This window comes from Callithrix jacchus, chromosome 1 (genome assembly GCF_049354715.1).
Source record: "Callithrix jacchus isolate 240 chromosome 1, calJac240_pri, whole genome shotgun sequence".
In the NCBI taxonomy this organism is placed as follows: Eukaryota; Metazoa; Chordata; class Mammalia; order Primates; family Cebidae; genus Callithrix; species Callithrix jacchus.
This window is the reverse complement of record NC_133502.1, coordinates 46,530,883-46,547,876: the sequence shown is the minus strand read 5'-3', so window position 1 is coordinate 46,547,876 and position 16,994 is coordinate 46,530,883. Positions and strand designations below refer to the sequence as shown.

The following is a 16,994-nucleotide window of genomic DNA, read 5'->3' as shown; positions in this document are numbered from 1 at the left end:
ATAAATTAAAAAAATTAATGACCAAGGCACATGTTATTCAAGCTGCATAAAAACAAAGACCAACCAAACATTTTGAAAAAGAAATCAGAAGGAAAACGCAACCTAGTTATAGTGAAGTGAGTCTGAGAAGTACAGTGAACCGCTTATCAGAAACTCTGAAGCAAGAAGAAAACACTTAAATACAGAACATGTTGTAAAAACAAACAGCAAACTAGAATTTCATAGCTAGCAAAAGTACTTATTATAAGAGTAAACGAGAAAAGAGTAATTTCCTTAAATCATCCAAAACTGAAGAAGATAATTTCCTGGAGATCTGCCTTGAAGGAAATGTTAAAAGATCATTTCAGGAAGAAGGAAAATCATATAGAGGTCAGTAAACTGGATGTAAATTAATAAAAATTAAGCATCAGGAAGAGCAGATGAAAGTAAAAAGCTTTTAATAATTTTTTACTCATTTACATAAAATTTAATGAAGTATTAATAGCACTGTATTAAAAAATATCATTTATCCATAAGTGAAATGAATGACAGCAATAGCACAGTGATAGGAGGGAGGAATTGCTATAAGGCTATGCCATGTTATAAAGAAATACCCTGTTGTACCCAGAGCACATGTAAAGCAGTACAGTGTTATTTAAATGTAGATTAAATTCTCCAAAATACATAGTAAACTCTAAGATGACTTGAAAAATTTTAAAAGCATATACACTAAAATAGGATGGGAAATGTCAACATGTAAAATATTCTATTAAGATACAATGTCAAAAAAGAGAATTAAAAATATCTAGAATAAACAGATGGAATAAATATAAAACTTACAAACTTGGTAGATAATGGTTTAATTAGATCAATAGTGACTTTAAAAATAAAAGATACATGTTACTTAGCTCCCACTTACAAGTAAGAATAAGTGGTATTTGTCTTTCGGCATTTTATGTTGTTTCACTTAAGATAATGGCCTCCAGTTCCATCCATGTTTCTACAAAAGACTTGATTTCATTCTTTGTTATGGTTGAATAGTTTTCCTGGATGTCGAGTCTGAAATGATAGACAATGGAAACTCAGAAGAGTAGGGGATGTCCAAAGGGTGGGTGATAAGAAATTACTTCATGTGTACAATGTATGTTATCAAAGGATGGGTACCCTAAAAGCCTTGACTTCACCACTATGTAGTTTATGCAAGTAAGAAAATTAAACTATACCCCATAAATTTTTACAAATATAAAATAAAGAAGTGGTATAAGTGCACAAATTAAGTTTTTAGAATGTATAAAATATCTGCCTGTTCACATTTACTTCAGCATTATTCACAATAGCCAAGTTATGAGGCAACATAAGTGTCCATCAATGCATGAACAGATAAAGGAAATGTGGTATGTACAAACAATGGAATACTTAACAGCTGTAAAAAAGGAAATTATGTTCTTTTTTACCACATAGCTTAACCTGGAAAATATTTTGCTAAGTAAAATAAGCTAGGCAGCAGAAAAACAAATTCTGCATAATCTCACTTATACAGAAAATATAGAACACATGGAAAAATGGATGCAGAGAGTAGAATATTGATTACAGGGGATGGTATTGGTGGGAGATAGAAAAAGGTGAGCTGTTGAAAAAAGGGTATAAATTTAAACTCTGACAGGAGGAATATGTTTATTTTGCTAAAAGTAGAGATTTTATACATTCACAACTGAAAGTGTTTGTCTCTGTGTCTCCACACAAATCTCACCTTAAATTATAATCCCCACATGTCAAGGGCTGAACCAAGAGGACTATTACTGAATCATGGGGACATTTTTTGCCCGTTCTGTTCTTAAGATAATAAGTGAATTCTCAAGAGATCTGATGGTTTTATAAGGGGCTTTCCCCTTTGCTTAGTACTCATTCACTTTCCTACTGCTCTGTGAAGCAGTGCCTTCTGCCATGATTGTAAGTTTCCTGAGGCCTCCCCAGCCATGTGGAACTGTGAGTCAATTAAGCTTATTTTCCTTATAAATTAGCTAGTCATGGGTATTTCTTCATAGTAGCATGGGAACGGACAAATACATCACCACAAAATATAAGTTGTAGAGGTGATGGATATGTTAATTAGCTTGATTTATTTTTTTCTACATATGTCAGAACATCATATTGTTCCTTGTGAAGATATATAATAAAAAATAAAAAAATAACAAAACATGCTATTATGTCGTATCAAGAAATATACTTTACATATAAAAATTCAGACACCTCAAAAGTAAAGGGATGGATAAATTTGCCCCATAAAATGCTAATTATAAAACGCTATATTAATTTTCAGATGAAGCACATGTCAAAATAACTAAGATGACTGGACACATTGACTTATTCCTGTGATTCCAGCATTTTGGAAGACCGATGCAGATAAATAGCTTTAGCTCAGGAGTTTGAGATCAGCCTGGGCAAGACGGTAAAACCTCATCTCTACAAAAATACAGAAATTAGCTGGCATGGTGGTACCTTCCTATAGTTGCAAGGGAGGCTGAAGTAGGAGGTGGTAGGATCACATAAGACTAGGAGGTCACAGCTGCAGTGAGCCATGATCATGCCAGTGCACTGAAATCTGGGTGATAGAGTGAGACAATGTCCCTGCATAGAATAACAAAAAAACAAACAAACAAAATAAGGAAGAGTATAAGGATGAAGATGAGCATGAGCATTACATTATGTTATAGTAGTTAATTATCAAAAAAGCATAATTATTACTGTATGTGCACCTCTATTCATGAGGATTCTCTAGAGTGACAGAACTAATAGGTTAGATAGATAGAGAGACAGAGATAGAGATATATAAAGGGAGTTTATTAAGTATTAACTCACATGACTACAAGGTTCCACAATAGGCTGTCTGCAAGCTGAGGAGTAAGGAAACCCAGTCTGAGTCTCAAAACTGAAGAACCTGGAGTCTGATGTTTGAGGATAGAAACCATCCAGCATGGGAGTAAGGATGTAGGCTGGGAGGCTAGGCTAGTCTAACCTTTTCATGTTTTTCTGCCTGCTTTATATTCTAGCAGCACTGGCAGCTGATTAGATGGTATCCACCCAGATTAAGGGTGGGTCTGTCTTTTCCAGGCACTCAATTTATATGTTAATTTTCTTTGGTAACACCTTCACAGACACAACCAGGATCAATACTTTGCATCCTTCAATCCAGTCAAGTTGACAATATTAACCATCACACCACCTAACATTCAAGTGTCAAAATATGTTAGATAAAAACTAATAGAAGATAAATCTATATTTGAGGAGTTAAACACCCTTCTTTTACTAGTTGATAGGTAAAGCAATCTGAGAATCAGCAAAGATGTACTTGATCTGAATGAGACTATCAATCTAATTAATCAAATTGATGTTTACAAAATACTTCATCTAGTGAAATTAGATTATGCATTCTGCTCATGCTCACATGGAGCATCCACTGAAATACACTATATTTTGAACCATAAAGTATATCTTAACTAGTTTTAAAACTAAAAATTAACCACAATATGTTATCAGAAGACAATATAATTCAACTGAAAATCAATAATAAAATTAGGAAAATTCCCAAATACCAGGAAACTAACCATCACACTTCTATATACACCTTTAGTAAGGGAAGAATCTCAAAAAAAGTTTTTAAAATTTTAAGAAAAAATAACAATGAAAACTTATCAAAACAAATTTGGATGCAGTGAAGATAGTGCTTATGCAAACATTTATAGAATTAAATGTATATATTAGAAGAGAAGAAAGCTTCCATCTTAGGAAAGAGAAAAAGTACAATTTAAGTGTAAACTAAGCAGAAAACAGTAATAGAATTAAAGCAGTAATTGATGGAATTGAAAACAGTGAAACAATAGAGAAAATCAACAATACCAAAAGTTGGTTTATGGAAAATTTCTGTAAAGTTATTAAATTTCTAGCCAGGTTAACTAGGGAAAGCAGAGTGGGTGGGGCACAGGTAAAATAAATGTGATATCCTAACTACTGATAACACTGATTCCATGCACATTGAAAGATAAAAAAGAAATCTGAAAAACTCTGTCCCCACACATTTGATAACATAGATTAGAGATTCAAACTACTGAAACTTACACAAGGAAAAGCAGATAACCTGAATTGTACTACATAAATGAATTAAACTTGAAAAAATAATTTAAAACCTTCCAAAAAGTAAGTACCAAGCATAAGGTGGCTTCACTGTTGAGTTTTACTAAACCTTTACAGGGAATCATTAGCAATTCTTCACAATTGTTTCCAGAAAATTAAATTAGAGGGAAGTTTTTGCAAGGTCTATAAGCCAATATTATGCCAATACTATAAATAATAAAAATATTATAAGCAAAATTCTATATGAATAACTCATGGACCCAGATAGAAAAATCTTCAATAAAATATTGAAATCAAATCTAACTATAGACGGAATTATAAAACATGACCAAATGGGATATGTACTATATATACAAGATAGATTAGACATTCAAAAATCAGTGTAATCTACCAGAGTAAATTTTTAAGTAAATATAAAATTATCACGTCAATTGACATACACAATGCATTACACAATTCAATACTCATTTATTATATAAAATCTCAACAAATTAGAAATACAAACTTTCTCAAAAAGATCAAGAACATCCATTAAAAAGAAATAAACTCCAGACATCCAACTGTGAAAAAATGGACACTTTACTTGTAAAACTGGAAACAGGATTGTCCTCCCTGCTCACTCCTATTCTATATTATACTCCCGCAATAAGAGTAAAAACTACCTTAACATGTTTTTAAATTTAAAACAAAATAAATTATTTTTATTTTCAGATGACAAGATTGTTTATGTGAAAAACCCTAAAGAATCTACAAAGTAATACCAGAACTAATAAGCATAACAAGGTATCAGGATATAAGATTAATATACAAATGTCAACTTCTTTGCTATACACCAGCAATGAAAAACTGAAATTTGAAATAGAATATAAATTATTATTTCCAATAGTAACAAAAACAAAATCTGAAATACTTAGGTATAAATATTTCAAAATACATAGTCATTAGTACTATCATAATAATTTTGAAAGATATTTAATGACTTGTGTTTACAATCCTGTACTATACAGACAGGGGTTTACAGATAATCTTTGTCCTATAATAATTATCTTGTGTGGCTTCTTGTATTGATCATTTCTTCTTACTCCAACCATTGATTATGATTGACCTATTTTTACATATATCATTTTGCTTTTTTAAGAATATCATAATTTTTAGAGTGTACATTTTGGATATGGTTTCTTTTACTTAAAACTTCATATTTAAGATTCGTATTTTTTGTTGTGTGAATTGATAGCCTGTTACTTTGTATTGTTAAATAGTATTCTATTATTTTAATGAGCTATTCAATCTATGGACATGATATATCTCTCCATTTATGTATTAATCTTTATTTGGTTTCTTTCTGTAGTGTTTGTAATTTTCAGCATTAAGATTCTGTGTATATATACACAGTATATGTACATGTATTATTTATGCTATTGTAGTGATAGATTTGTATTTATATATTAATGTTATTGTATATGTACTTATTATATTTATGTATTTACATTATATTTCTATTTATGTATTAATGCTTTTGTGACATATTTTAAACTGCAAATTCCTATTTTTCATTGCTAATATAGACAAAACAACTATATTTTGTATATACTAAACTTACTTATTTGATAGAGTTTGATCATGTTTCTCTCCTCCTCCACCTTTCCTCTTTCTCCTCTTGCTATTTTCCTCTTCCTTCTTCTTAGCTTCTGCAAATTTAAATTATTAGGTTATCATTATCAAGAGGGTACTAAAATACTCCATTAGCTTGATATACCTTTAGGATAAACCTGCACCCAGTGAACGTCGTTAAGAGAGAAAGTCATTAAACAAGTTTGACTATAATAGATACAGAAACCAAGTTTAAATTGGTTCATACCAAAAGAATATAACACACACAGACGCGCGCATGCGAACACACACACACACACACACACACACACCAAAAAATAAAACCCAGAAAATAAAATTTTATTATAAGCATAAAGGACTCCAGGTCAAAAATGTAGGCTTTGCTTTTACTATGCCAGATATGGCAACTGAAAAATCATTAGGCTTCACTCTGAATTATGCATGTCTACCTGAGATAAGCAATGTTTCAGCTCTGAAGGTTGTAGACCACATGTCCTTATGACTTCTCTTGATCTCTTGATGCTGATGATCTAAGCTGGAAAATGACTCCTTAGATCACAATGAAATTTCTCATATACTCACATACTCCTGTTATATTTCTTCAACAGCTTTTTATTCTTAATATTATTTTAGTAGAAAGAATCCCTTCTATGTAAACTACTTGTTAGTTTTATAATACATTTACACAAAATATAAACATATAAAATATCCTTCTATATTTTATATAACAATCCATTTGAAATAATTGTTTTTGAGCTGGCCTATATTCATTCATGTTTTCAAGATATTCCTAGGACATTTCCAAATATACATGATGATAATGTGATTATTTCAAATCATTTTATTCATAAATAAGAGAATTCCAATTGAAATAAATTATGCCTTTTCTTGTGTCTTTTAGTGTATAATTCAAAATTGCAAATGGAATAAATGGATGCTTATTTGTGTGTTAAAGGACCTGAAGCTTTTATTTTTGTGGGACTCTTTAAATTAAATAAGTAAATAAATCTATTTATTAAAAATTAGATAAAATAATGAATACATACTTAGAAGAGAAAACAAAGCATAAATGGTTTAAAGTTAGCAAATATCACAGTACCCAGAAAAACAAGCCAATGTTTAGGGTAACTGCATGTCCATATTACACAAGATTCATTAGCTTCTAACTCTAATCACAAAATATCCAATCATAGCAATAATCAGGATGTTGACACAAATTATACTATTACATGAGTATAATGCCTGTGTGAATCTGACAGTCACATTACAAAAATGATGTCTCATCTTTTCTCCTCAGCATCCTTTTCTTTGTTGTGGACACTTTCAGGGATTTCTTAAAACATGCCCTTGCTTTTTTTCTCTGGTTTTATTTCAAACATCTCTGTGGGTGCCAAAGGATCTTTCAAAAATGAAAATAAAATCATGTAACTTGTTCATGTAAACATATTATTATCTTCACTCAGCACTTAGAATCAAAATTCTTTTTCTATATTTTACAAGGTTTTATATGACTGGACCCCTGTTTATTCTCACAGTTGCCTCTTCTACTACTCTTTTCTTTGTTCAATACACTCTTGTCTCATGTCATTTTCAATTGTTATTATTTTAGAGAATCTCACCATGTGGATTTTAAGGTTTCCAGAAGCTCTTTCTCCAGGTTTTCATACAGCAGTTTTAAAATATACCATTTTTTTACTGTGTTATCTTTTCAAAGATGATTTCTATGACCATCCCATATAAGTAATTCCATTTAAATAATTTCCATAATCATCCTGTATAAGGTCTTCCTAAAGCATCATTTTACTCTCCGTTATAACATTATTCTTTATTGTCTCATACAACTTAATAATTGTGGTATGACTAATTAATTTGATATTAACTATTTTGTCTCTATAATATTTTCTCAAATTTTAAGCAAATCAAAAGTTATTTGTATTCCTCTGCCCCACTCAAATGTGCTTCCTCTTGTGAATAACGTGAAGTATGTAAAGAAGAAAATGCAAAGATCCTTACAGAAAAGGGACACTAGGTTTTGTTTTCTGGAAACCTAAGTTCCTTAGGAAGTATACAAATGATAGATGGGGACAACTGAATGCCTGTGAGGAGAGAGAAGTCGAAATAAGAAGAAGAGTGTTAATTTAGTTCAGGTCTAGGGGAGAGTGGCATTCCAAAGTTCGTTTTTCTATATTCCATTACGTTCAGAAACCTGGAGAGGTGGTTTTAATGCCAAGTGGATTTTTTTTCATTGTTTGGCTTAAAATATTCTAAAAGATATAACTGAGTTTAAATTACACATTTGCAAAATCATATCATAGCACCAAGGTACTGCTGAGGATGGATTAGAAGCACATTAAAGATGGCCCTGATGGTATAAGGGTATGGGGCAATTGGCCTGCCTTTTCATCCCACAGTTGAATCACACTGTTGTGAAAGCCTAGAGAAAGGAGCATAGCACAAATACTGCAGTGGATTCAATTTCCTGTCTTTATTATAAGATGAGACTTTAAAGTCAGTTAATATGATTTTAAGAAAATAAAGAAATGTGGCTTTTTGTTCTCACATCTGAATTTTTGTGTAGGATTCCTATGAATACAAAAGTATTTGTTCTTCTAATTGTTGTTTACCTGTCCCCTTATGAGTTAACTTCCATATGGTTAAGATTTCTATCTGTTTAAATCAGTATTACATACCCCAGAATAAATAGACCTATGTGGTACAAAGTAGGGGCACATTATGTATATTTGTTAATCATTTAATAAAATAGGATTCATTTTATGGGAGAGAAAGGAGAAGCTCAGCAAGATAAAATAATAGCCCAAATTAAACAAGTGTTTAATGCTTGAGAGTTTAATGCCTGCATCTGTATTTACTTATAAATCCTGAGCTTTTAGCCACTGTGTGAAATTTCCTTTGTGTAAAGAAGAAAGCAACTGAAAACTATTAGCACTGGTATTCATAGCATTTACAAAACAATGCACACATGTGAATATATAGAAAATGATCGTCAATAATAGTTAAAGTAGTAGGGAACAAAACTCAACTGCTATAAAGCAGAATAATAATGATTGACAGTCCCACCTGGCAACAAGAGGGTTACAAGGATTTTTAAATTATGAATATATAACACATTAGAGAATAGAAAACAGTCAATTTTCTTAGAACCGGAGATTTTATGTAGTTTCATGAAGCAGGGGCGAGCTCCCGCATCACTGACCTATGTCAAAAAGGTAGGAGAACTGTTTGAAGTGATAAGTGTGAGAAGGTAGAAGCAGAGCGTTCTTTCAGATCTTAACAGGTGTAACCAAAATTTCTGAGCTAAAGTAAGTAAGAAGCGGTTTTAAATGTCTCCCACAGTGAGTTCAAACTTTGGCAGTTAGTGGATAATTGGTGACAGATGTTGTAGAAGTAAAAGAAGAATCAACAACCTTTGAGACTCCTATGGAACCTTAGCCCCATTTGAACCTCACATAATTATCTGCAAGTGTCCCTGTTAAGGGGAATTACCATTCCAATTAAATGTGAGACCACGTTGTCAGATTTAATTTAGTTCCATGGAAATGGTGCCAATTAAGTGCCTATCCTGTTGAAAAGCACATTCCACCCAACACAGTGAGAAAATTTTAAAGTGGAAAAAAGTAATCAAAGTTTTAGCAATCTATAGTAATACAAACTAAAAGTAAAATTCATTCTGTGAAATAAGAGCTTGTATTAGTTGTTTACATGAGATACCTAATTTAAAGAAACACAGTTATTGTTTTCGATTAATTTTTCTATTCATGTTAGGTATGTACACCATAACACATAAGTAATGACCCTAAATAATTCAGTATGATACTAATCTGGCAGCCAAAATAAGAAAAACATTTTATTTATTTATTTATTTATTTATTGAGACGGAGTTTCTCGGCTCACCGCAACCTCCGCCTCCTGGGTTCAGGCAATTCTCCTGCCTCAGCCTCCTGAGTAGCTGGGATTACAGGCACCGCCACCATGCCCAGCTAATTTTTTGTATGTTTAGTAGAGACGGAGTTTCATCATGTTGACCAGAATGGTCTCGATCTCTTGACCTCGTGATCCACTCGCCTCAGCCTCCTGTGATTACAGGCGTGAGCTACCGCGCCAGGCCCAGAAAAAGCATTTTATATTGTCTTCTCACTGTATTATTTTCTACACACACACACACACACACTCATATTTATATGCCAACTCAGATTATAAATTGTCTGGAATACTGAAGTCCTGTTTATGGTCTCACTGATTTCTCAGAATTAAAGCTAATGCTTTTGTTATTCATATACCATCATTTTCAAAAATATTTTTCCAGTTTAAGTAAAGAAGAAAAAATCATAAAACTACTTCCATAACCTAGAAATTTGATTCAGAAAATTGAAATCACCCTATAATCCGGGTGCAACGTTTCCATTCTTATTTAAAACAGAAGTATGTACTCAATTTTACTAAAACAGCCACTATTTAATAATAAGGGTGAAATATCATTTCATTAGTGAATTATTTAATTATTTAGCAAATTACCAAAATTTCTGTTTTAAAACAACAGGTAGCCGCACATTGTGTTGTTTTTAATTATCAGGCTATCAGTTCATCAGTTACCAATTCTGATTAGATCAATCTCTTTTGTGATTGTTTCTTTAATGTTGAGAACTTTAAGATTTTTGAGTTTTTAACTTTTTCTGTTTTTTTTTTATATCATTACAATATTATGTCTAATAGTACAGTTTGTAATTTACATGGACTTAGCTATGTTGATTGTGGGCAAGATACCTAATACCTGTAGTACTAGGGTTTTATTTTTAACCTATAAATAATATTGGTGCAGTTTATATAGTATTACTAGTTTTGATAAGACAAACTTACAGGGTGTCTAACACGGTGGCACAAAATAAATATTTAGTTTTTAAAGAAACTTTAATTATAGAGCTGTGAATATGATCGTGTTTCACAGTATTTCAATAATATTCTAGTAGAGGAATTTGAACATATTTAATTGAAAGACCATATATTTACTGACCTAAAATCAATGAGCTTATAATTCGGAAGCACTCATAAAAAGCTATTTGAATTAGTATAATGCATTATCACTTTTAATTCTTTAAAAAATAGAACAATACAATCTACATTGTATAGAAATTTTATTAATTAAATAAAATACAAAAATTATACATCGCTTTATCTGGCATAACTATATTATGTTCACAATAAATGGTGAAAATCTACTAGAATTTAAAGAACACTTTTTCTGATGGTCCTTAAAATCTTTATTGACCAAATAAATAATTGAAGAGAAATGGCTGAGAACGTTCTAATACTAATTAAGTATTAGGAAGTAACAAACTTTCTAGGGATATCAAAAAGAATAACACAATATTCACCAGTACCGAGGCAAACAATAGTAAATGGATGAAAGCCAAAGATAGAGAAAAATCTTATATTAGTTACCTTCAAATAAAATATATTTTGCCATTATTTAAGCAATATGTATATTCACAGATGACTTCTCAAAAGACATAGTTAAAATAAGAAAATAAGAAAACAGTTATCTACAAAATTTTGAAAGGAAATGATTAATCTTGTAGAATTCTTTATACAAAAAATGTATAATTTGGAAAAGAAGATGACAAAGGGCATTTTAGGCAAACAAACCAGAGACCTGATTACAAGCTGACTTGCAGTAAAAGGAATAATAAATGATTTTCATGAAAGTCTAAGAAAATTACATTGTAAGTATGGTTAGAGTTGTAAAATTTTCTGTGAACAATAAAAAGTAAATATATATAAAATGATAATATCTTATGTGTGTATAGAAATATAAATATGATAGTTGGATAGCAATACCACATTTAAAACAAAGTGTAAACTACTAAACTGTGGTATATTATATGAATATTTGCAATTATTCAAAATTGCTTATAGAGGGCATTTTAAATTCTGTCTATTGATATATCTGACTTGTGGTGTCCTTTCTTGAGAAAGAAAACTGCTTCCAATGACATCTGGAGACAAAGGTTTACTTTAGATAGTGAAATGTACATGAATGAAAGTGGTATATTCCCTTTCAGCAAGTTTTAAAAACCATTACAGGGCTTCATCAACATTTTATTTTCTGTGCTAGGAAAACATCATGAACCAGATAAGGGTTTTTCTTTTAACTTAGAAGTGAGAAAAAAAACTGATTGAGTGGAGCTCTGTTGATCTCAGATGATGTGTTATGTAAGCAAGAAATAATGTGTTGTAGTGAAGCAGGATGAGAGCAAAATAAATTATAAAATGGTATCAATCTAAAAGTAAGCTAGAAAATATTGAAAAAAATTAGGAAAATGGCAGATTTAAGCCAAATGTATCAGTAATTACATTACCTGAAAATAACATACAAGTTCAATGGAAGATAGTATTCTTTTTCTTTAAAATGTGGTGCCTGAGATAAAAGTACACAAAAAGATTTGTGCATAATCCAAGGAAAGCTTCTGGGGCTATGTTGATAGACATTTGGGTATTAAAACATGGAGAATATATGGATAGATGGACAGACAGAAGGATGGACAGACAGAGAGACATATAGATAGAAATAGTGAATTTATAATTATAACAGCTTGAATTCATCAGTTAAAAAAATTGTAAATTTCAGGCATTATTTGTAATTATTTGGCTTAAAATATAAAGCAAAATTAGACAAATATATGGAGATAAAATAATCCATAATCATAGCAAACACATTAAAAAAATGCCTTAGTAATTTATTTAATTTGAAGACACAGAAAGTAAAACCAATGTTATTTAGTGGGTTTGTATTCCAAAACAATTTCAAACTTACAGAAAATTTGAAAGAAGTATATAAGTAATTTATGTTTATCCTTCATCTAGAATCTGTAATTGTCAATACATCTGATTTATCATTTTATGTATATAGATATTATATTTTTTCTGATACATTTAAGGGAGGAAAATTTAAAAGTCTGCTCCAATATCTAGTTAGGGTTATGTGTTGTAATTAGTTATCCAAAAATATTTTTAAGAATAAAATATTGTTGACATAGAGAATTGGGTATGGCTTCTTTCAATGAGTTTTTAAATAATTTGGTTTTACAGGATGAAGGAATTCAAAGTCAGTTTGATGAATAAACTAATTCAAATATTGGCCTTTCTTTTCATGATTTTTGAATGTGTTCTTACATAAATTAATTCATTTGTATCTGTAAAATCACAATATTATGAATATATTATTAAATATTGCGTTTACTGTGCAACGAAGTGATTTTGACTAGTAAGCAAAAGAGTTTTGTGTATAACTGCTATTTAGTCTATTTTGTAGCAATGAGATTGGATTAGAAGGTAATCAATAAACTAGAAACAGGTGCACTTACTAGAAAGCAGCATGACACCACAGGAAGTATGGTTTGTTGGCAAAGAAAAAGAAGAATGTGACTTGCTGTGACTGAAAGCTCTAGAGGTAAAACTAGACTGTGTTCTTTTTATTTAATCCATGAACTCATGGGTTAAATAAATTTAATCCATAAATTTATAAAATGGAACTATTGTAAATTAGAAGTTGATGTTATTATCCCAAAACAAGGATTTGCCATTTGTTTGTGTTAGTTTACTATATGAAGTAACTATAACGCATCATAGAAACAATATATGTTCACTTTAAGAGCATTTGGAAAATAAAATTAAGCAAAGTTAAGAAATGTAAAATCCACTCTAATCTCACCACCTGAAGGTAGCCATCATTACTATTATAACATATAACCTTTCAGATTTTCTTCTATGTAAATTATTTTAAAATAGGCCGGGCGTGGTGGCTCAAGCCTGTAATCCCAGCACTTTGGGAGGCCAAGGTGGGTGGATCACGAGGTCAACAGATCGAGACCATTCTGGTCAACATGGCAAAACCCCGTCTCTACTAAAAACTACAAACAATAAGCTGGGCACGGTGGTGCGTGCCTGTAATCCCAGCTACTCAGGAGGCTGAGGCAGGAGAATTGCCTGAACCCAGGGGGTGGAGGTTGCGGTGAGCCGAGATCGGGCCATTGCACTCCAGCCTGGGTAACAAGAGCGAAACTCTGTCTCAAAAAAAAAATAAATAAATAAATAAATAAATAAACATATATATACACACACACACATATACATATTACATATAGACAGATGTATACAATGTAGCTCTACTTTGTGTACATTTACTTATTATGGTTATTATTTTTCAGATGGAATCTCTCTCTGTCACCCAGGCTGGAGTGCATTGGTTCAATCTCGGCTCACTGCAACCGCCACCAACCAGGTTCAGGAGATTCTCCTGCTTCAGCCTCTGAAGTAGATGGAACTACAGGCATGTGCCACCGCACCCAGAAAATTTTTGTATTTTAGTAAAAAACAGGTTTTCACCATCTTGGCCAGGCTGGTCTCACAGTCCTGACTTTTGGTAGTCTGACTGCCTCGGCCCTCCAAATTGCTGGGATTATAGGCATGAAACACTGCGCCTGGCATTTATGTACATTTAACTAAGGTAAAGTCAACTGTACATATCCAGTAAAAAAATTTAAATGTACTGGCCAGGCATGGTGGCTCATGCCTGTAATCCAAGCACTTTGGAGGCCAAGGCGGGCGGATCACCTGAGGTCAGGAGTTCAAGACCAACCTGACCAACATGGTGAAACCCTGTCTTTAAAAAAACAAACAAAATTTAAGTGTACTGAAACAAAAATTAAAATAGAGACAGGAAACGAACCCCATTTATCACTCAAAGAGCACATGCTTCAGATTGTGTATGTGCTTGGTGATGAGGATCTTCTAGTCTTTCAGGGTGTTTCACTTTCTCTGTGCTCTCATGCCTTGCTTATGAAAATATGTGTGTGTGTGCGTGTGTGTGTGTGTGTGTGTGTGTTTTTCTTTTTGAACTCTATCTAAACGTAGAAAAAAGATTAGATGTGTTTCACATGAATCCTTCAGTCTTTAAACTTTTGTTGTTTGATATTCAAAACACAGCAAACAAATAGATTTGGATAATTTGGCATCCCTCAAACTCACTATCCAGACTCACTCTCTGAATTGTTCTCATCCAAAAAGAGAAACCAAATAGATATGAATGGTGAGGGATACTTCTTATTTTTAATAAATAGGATAAAATTATTTTATAGCTTGCTTTTATCTGCATGTTGCAGTATTGATTTATTTCTATGTTGTTAAGTAGTTTTATAACATCATTTAAAATAATTGCCTAATATAATTATATTTAAAATATATTAAAATAAGTTCACTATTGTTGGATGTTTCTGTTTGTACTACTCTAGTCATAACTGGGTTGTTACAAAATTTCTGTGAATTACAGCTTAGCCCTCAATCTTCTGTAGAATAAACTTCCATATCTGTTTTGAAGCTACTTATTTCTGAGAATGGGTTTCCAAACAGGTGGGGTATTTATATGTCAGGAGGCGTGGCATGATTCAAATAATTGTGAAAACCAGTACATTCAGCTATTTCCTATTGCATGGTCTTTATACATGTTAACACAAATGTATTCCTGAAAAAGTGCACTGTGAGAGTAGTACTTATTTCCTCTCAGCAGGGCACAAGTCTTCAGGAAGACCTTAGGGTTTGGCATCCAGCAGGTTTAAGAAACCCTTGTTTAGCCTTATTATTTGCTAAATTATCTCAGGCTAGTTATTTGAACTTTTATCCTTCAATTTCATCATCTGTACAAAAGGGATAAAATAAGACCAGTGTCACAGGGTTTTTGAGAAGACTAAATAAAGCAAATTGCATAGCTAGCTGATTTGTTTTTATTGGTAATGTTATTGATACCATTGCTATTAAGAGCTTTATTCAAGCTTATTTTTTATTTATTTCTAGAATTAGTATTTATTTTTGAGACCTCATGTTCCTCTTACTTCTCTTACCTTAATATAAATTGTAACATCGCTAATGCCATTATTTAGTGCACTGGCTTTAAAAATATTGTTCATACTGACAAATCTGTTTTTCTCTTTTTTTCCCTTCTTTTCTTTTCTTTTCTTTTTTTTTTTTTTTCTTTTTTTTGTGACAGTGTCTGTGTTGCCTAGGCTGTATGCAGTGGTTCAATCACAAATCACTGAAGCTTCCCAGGCTCAAGTGATTCTCCCGCCTCAGCCTCCTGAGTAGCTGGAACTACAGGTACATGGCACAGCTTTTTCATTTTTTTTCTTTAGAGATGGGGTCTTGCTGTGTTGCTCAGGCTGGTCTCAAACTCCTGGCCTCAAATGATGTTCCCACTTCAGTATCACAAAGTTCTAAGATCACAGGCATAATTACCACATTCAGTCCTGTTTTTCTTCATGTTAACCATAAGCACATACTGAAATACATGTATGTACATAGATATCTGAAATAATGTTAATTTTATGCCTGGTATTAGATTCTATATTTTCTTTATTTTTAAAGATAATTCATAACTCATCAAATTAATTTTAGACTCCCAATTTAAAAAATGTTGATTTAGTGAATTAATCATAGAACAGAGTTCAATTTATGGAATTTGGCTCTATCTATAGCCTCACTAGAAGTCACTTATTAAGAAAAGGAGGATAACTTCAAGTCATTTTTAGTCATTATACAAATAAAAGTCAATTAAATTAAAGACAGTTGGTAAGAGATCCTGGGCTATATACTCACAAAAAAAAAAGGCTGAAATTTTAGCATATTCATTCCAACTCCAAAAACTTGAAAACATTCATTAAACTTTTGAGCCTCAGTTTATTTATCTATATACCATATGTTAGAGGCAATAATGGAGTGGCGAAAGTATAAATACCTTTTGGGCAATTCTGATATGTAATATGTTTTAAAATTTTTTATTTTCAAAATTTCTAGTTGACACATAGTTCTACATATTTATTATATATAGAGTAATATTTCAATAAATGTATGTACAATGTGTAATGATCAATTCAGGGTAATCAGCATACCTGTCACTTCAAACATTTATCATTTTTGTCTTGGGAATATTCAAAATCCTCTCTTCTAGCTGTTTTAAAATATACAATAAATTCTTGTTAACTATAGTCACCCTACTATGCTGCAGAACACTAGCACTTATTCCTCCTGTCTCTATGTAATTTATTTCCTTTAGCTAACCTCTGTGTATTCCCCCTGCCATATAGCATGTTCAGCCTCTATTAACTACTCTCCTACTCTCTACTTCTAAGTGATTAATTTTTTGAACTTCCATCAATGGATGAAAATATGTAACATTTATCTTCTTGTGTCTGGTTTATTTGGCCTAA

General features: G+C 31.7%; 1 long non-coding RNA gene across 1 annotated transcript in view; it reads left to right on the top strand.

The window, feature by feature from the left end:
• The window catches only part of LOC108589373 (uncharacterized), a 292,960-nt gene extending 278,884 nt beyond the window's left edge, over positions 1-14,076 (top strand). The window contains exon 6 of the long non-coding RNA XR_013525729.1: positions 13,944-14,076. This is a non-coding gene — a long non-coding RNA (uncharacterized LOC108589373). The remainder of the gene's footprint in view (positions 1-13,943) is intronic.
• The last annotated feature ends 2,918 nt before the right edge of the window (positions 14,077-16,994 follow it).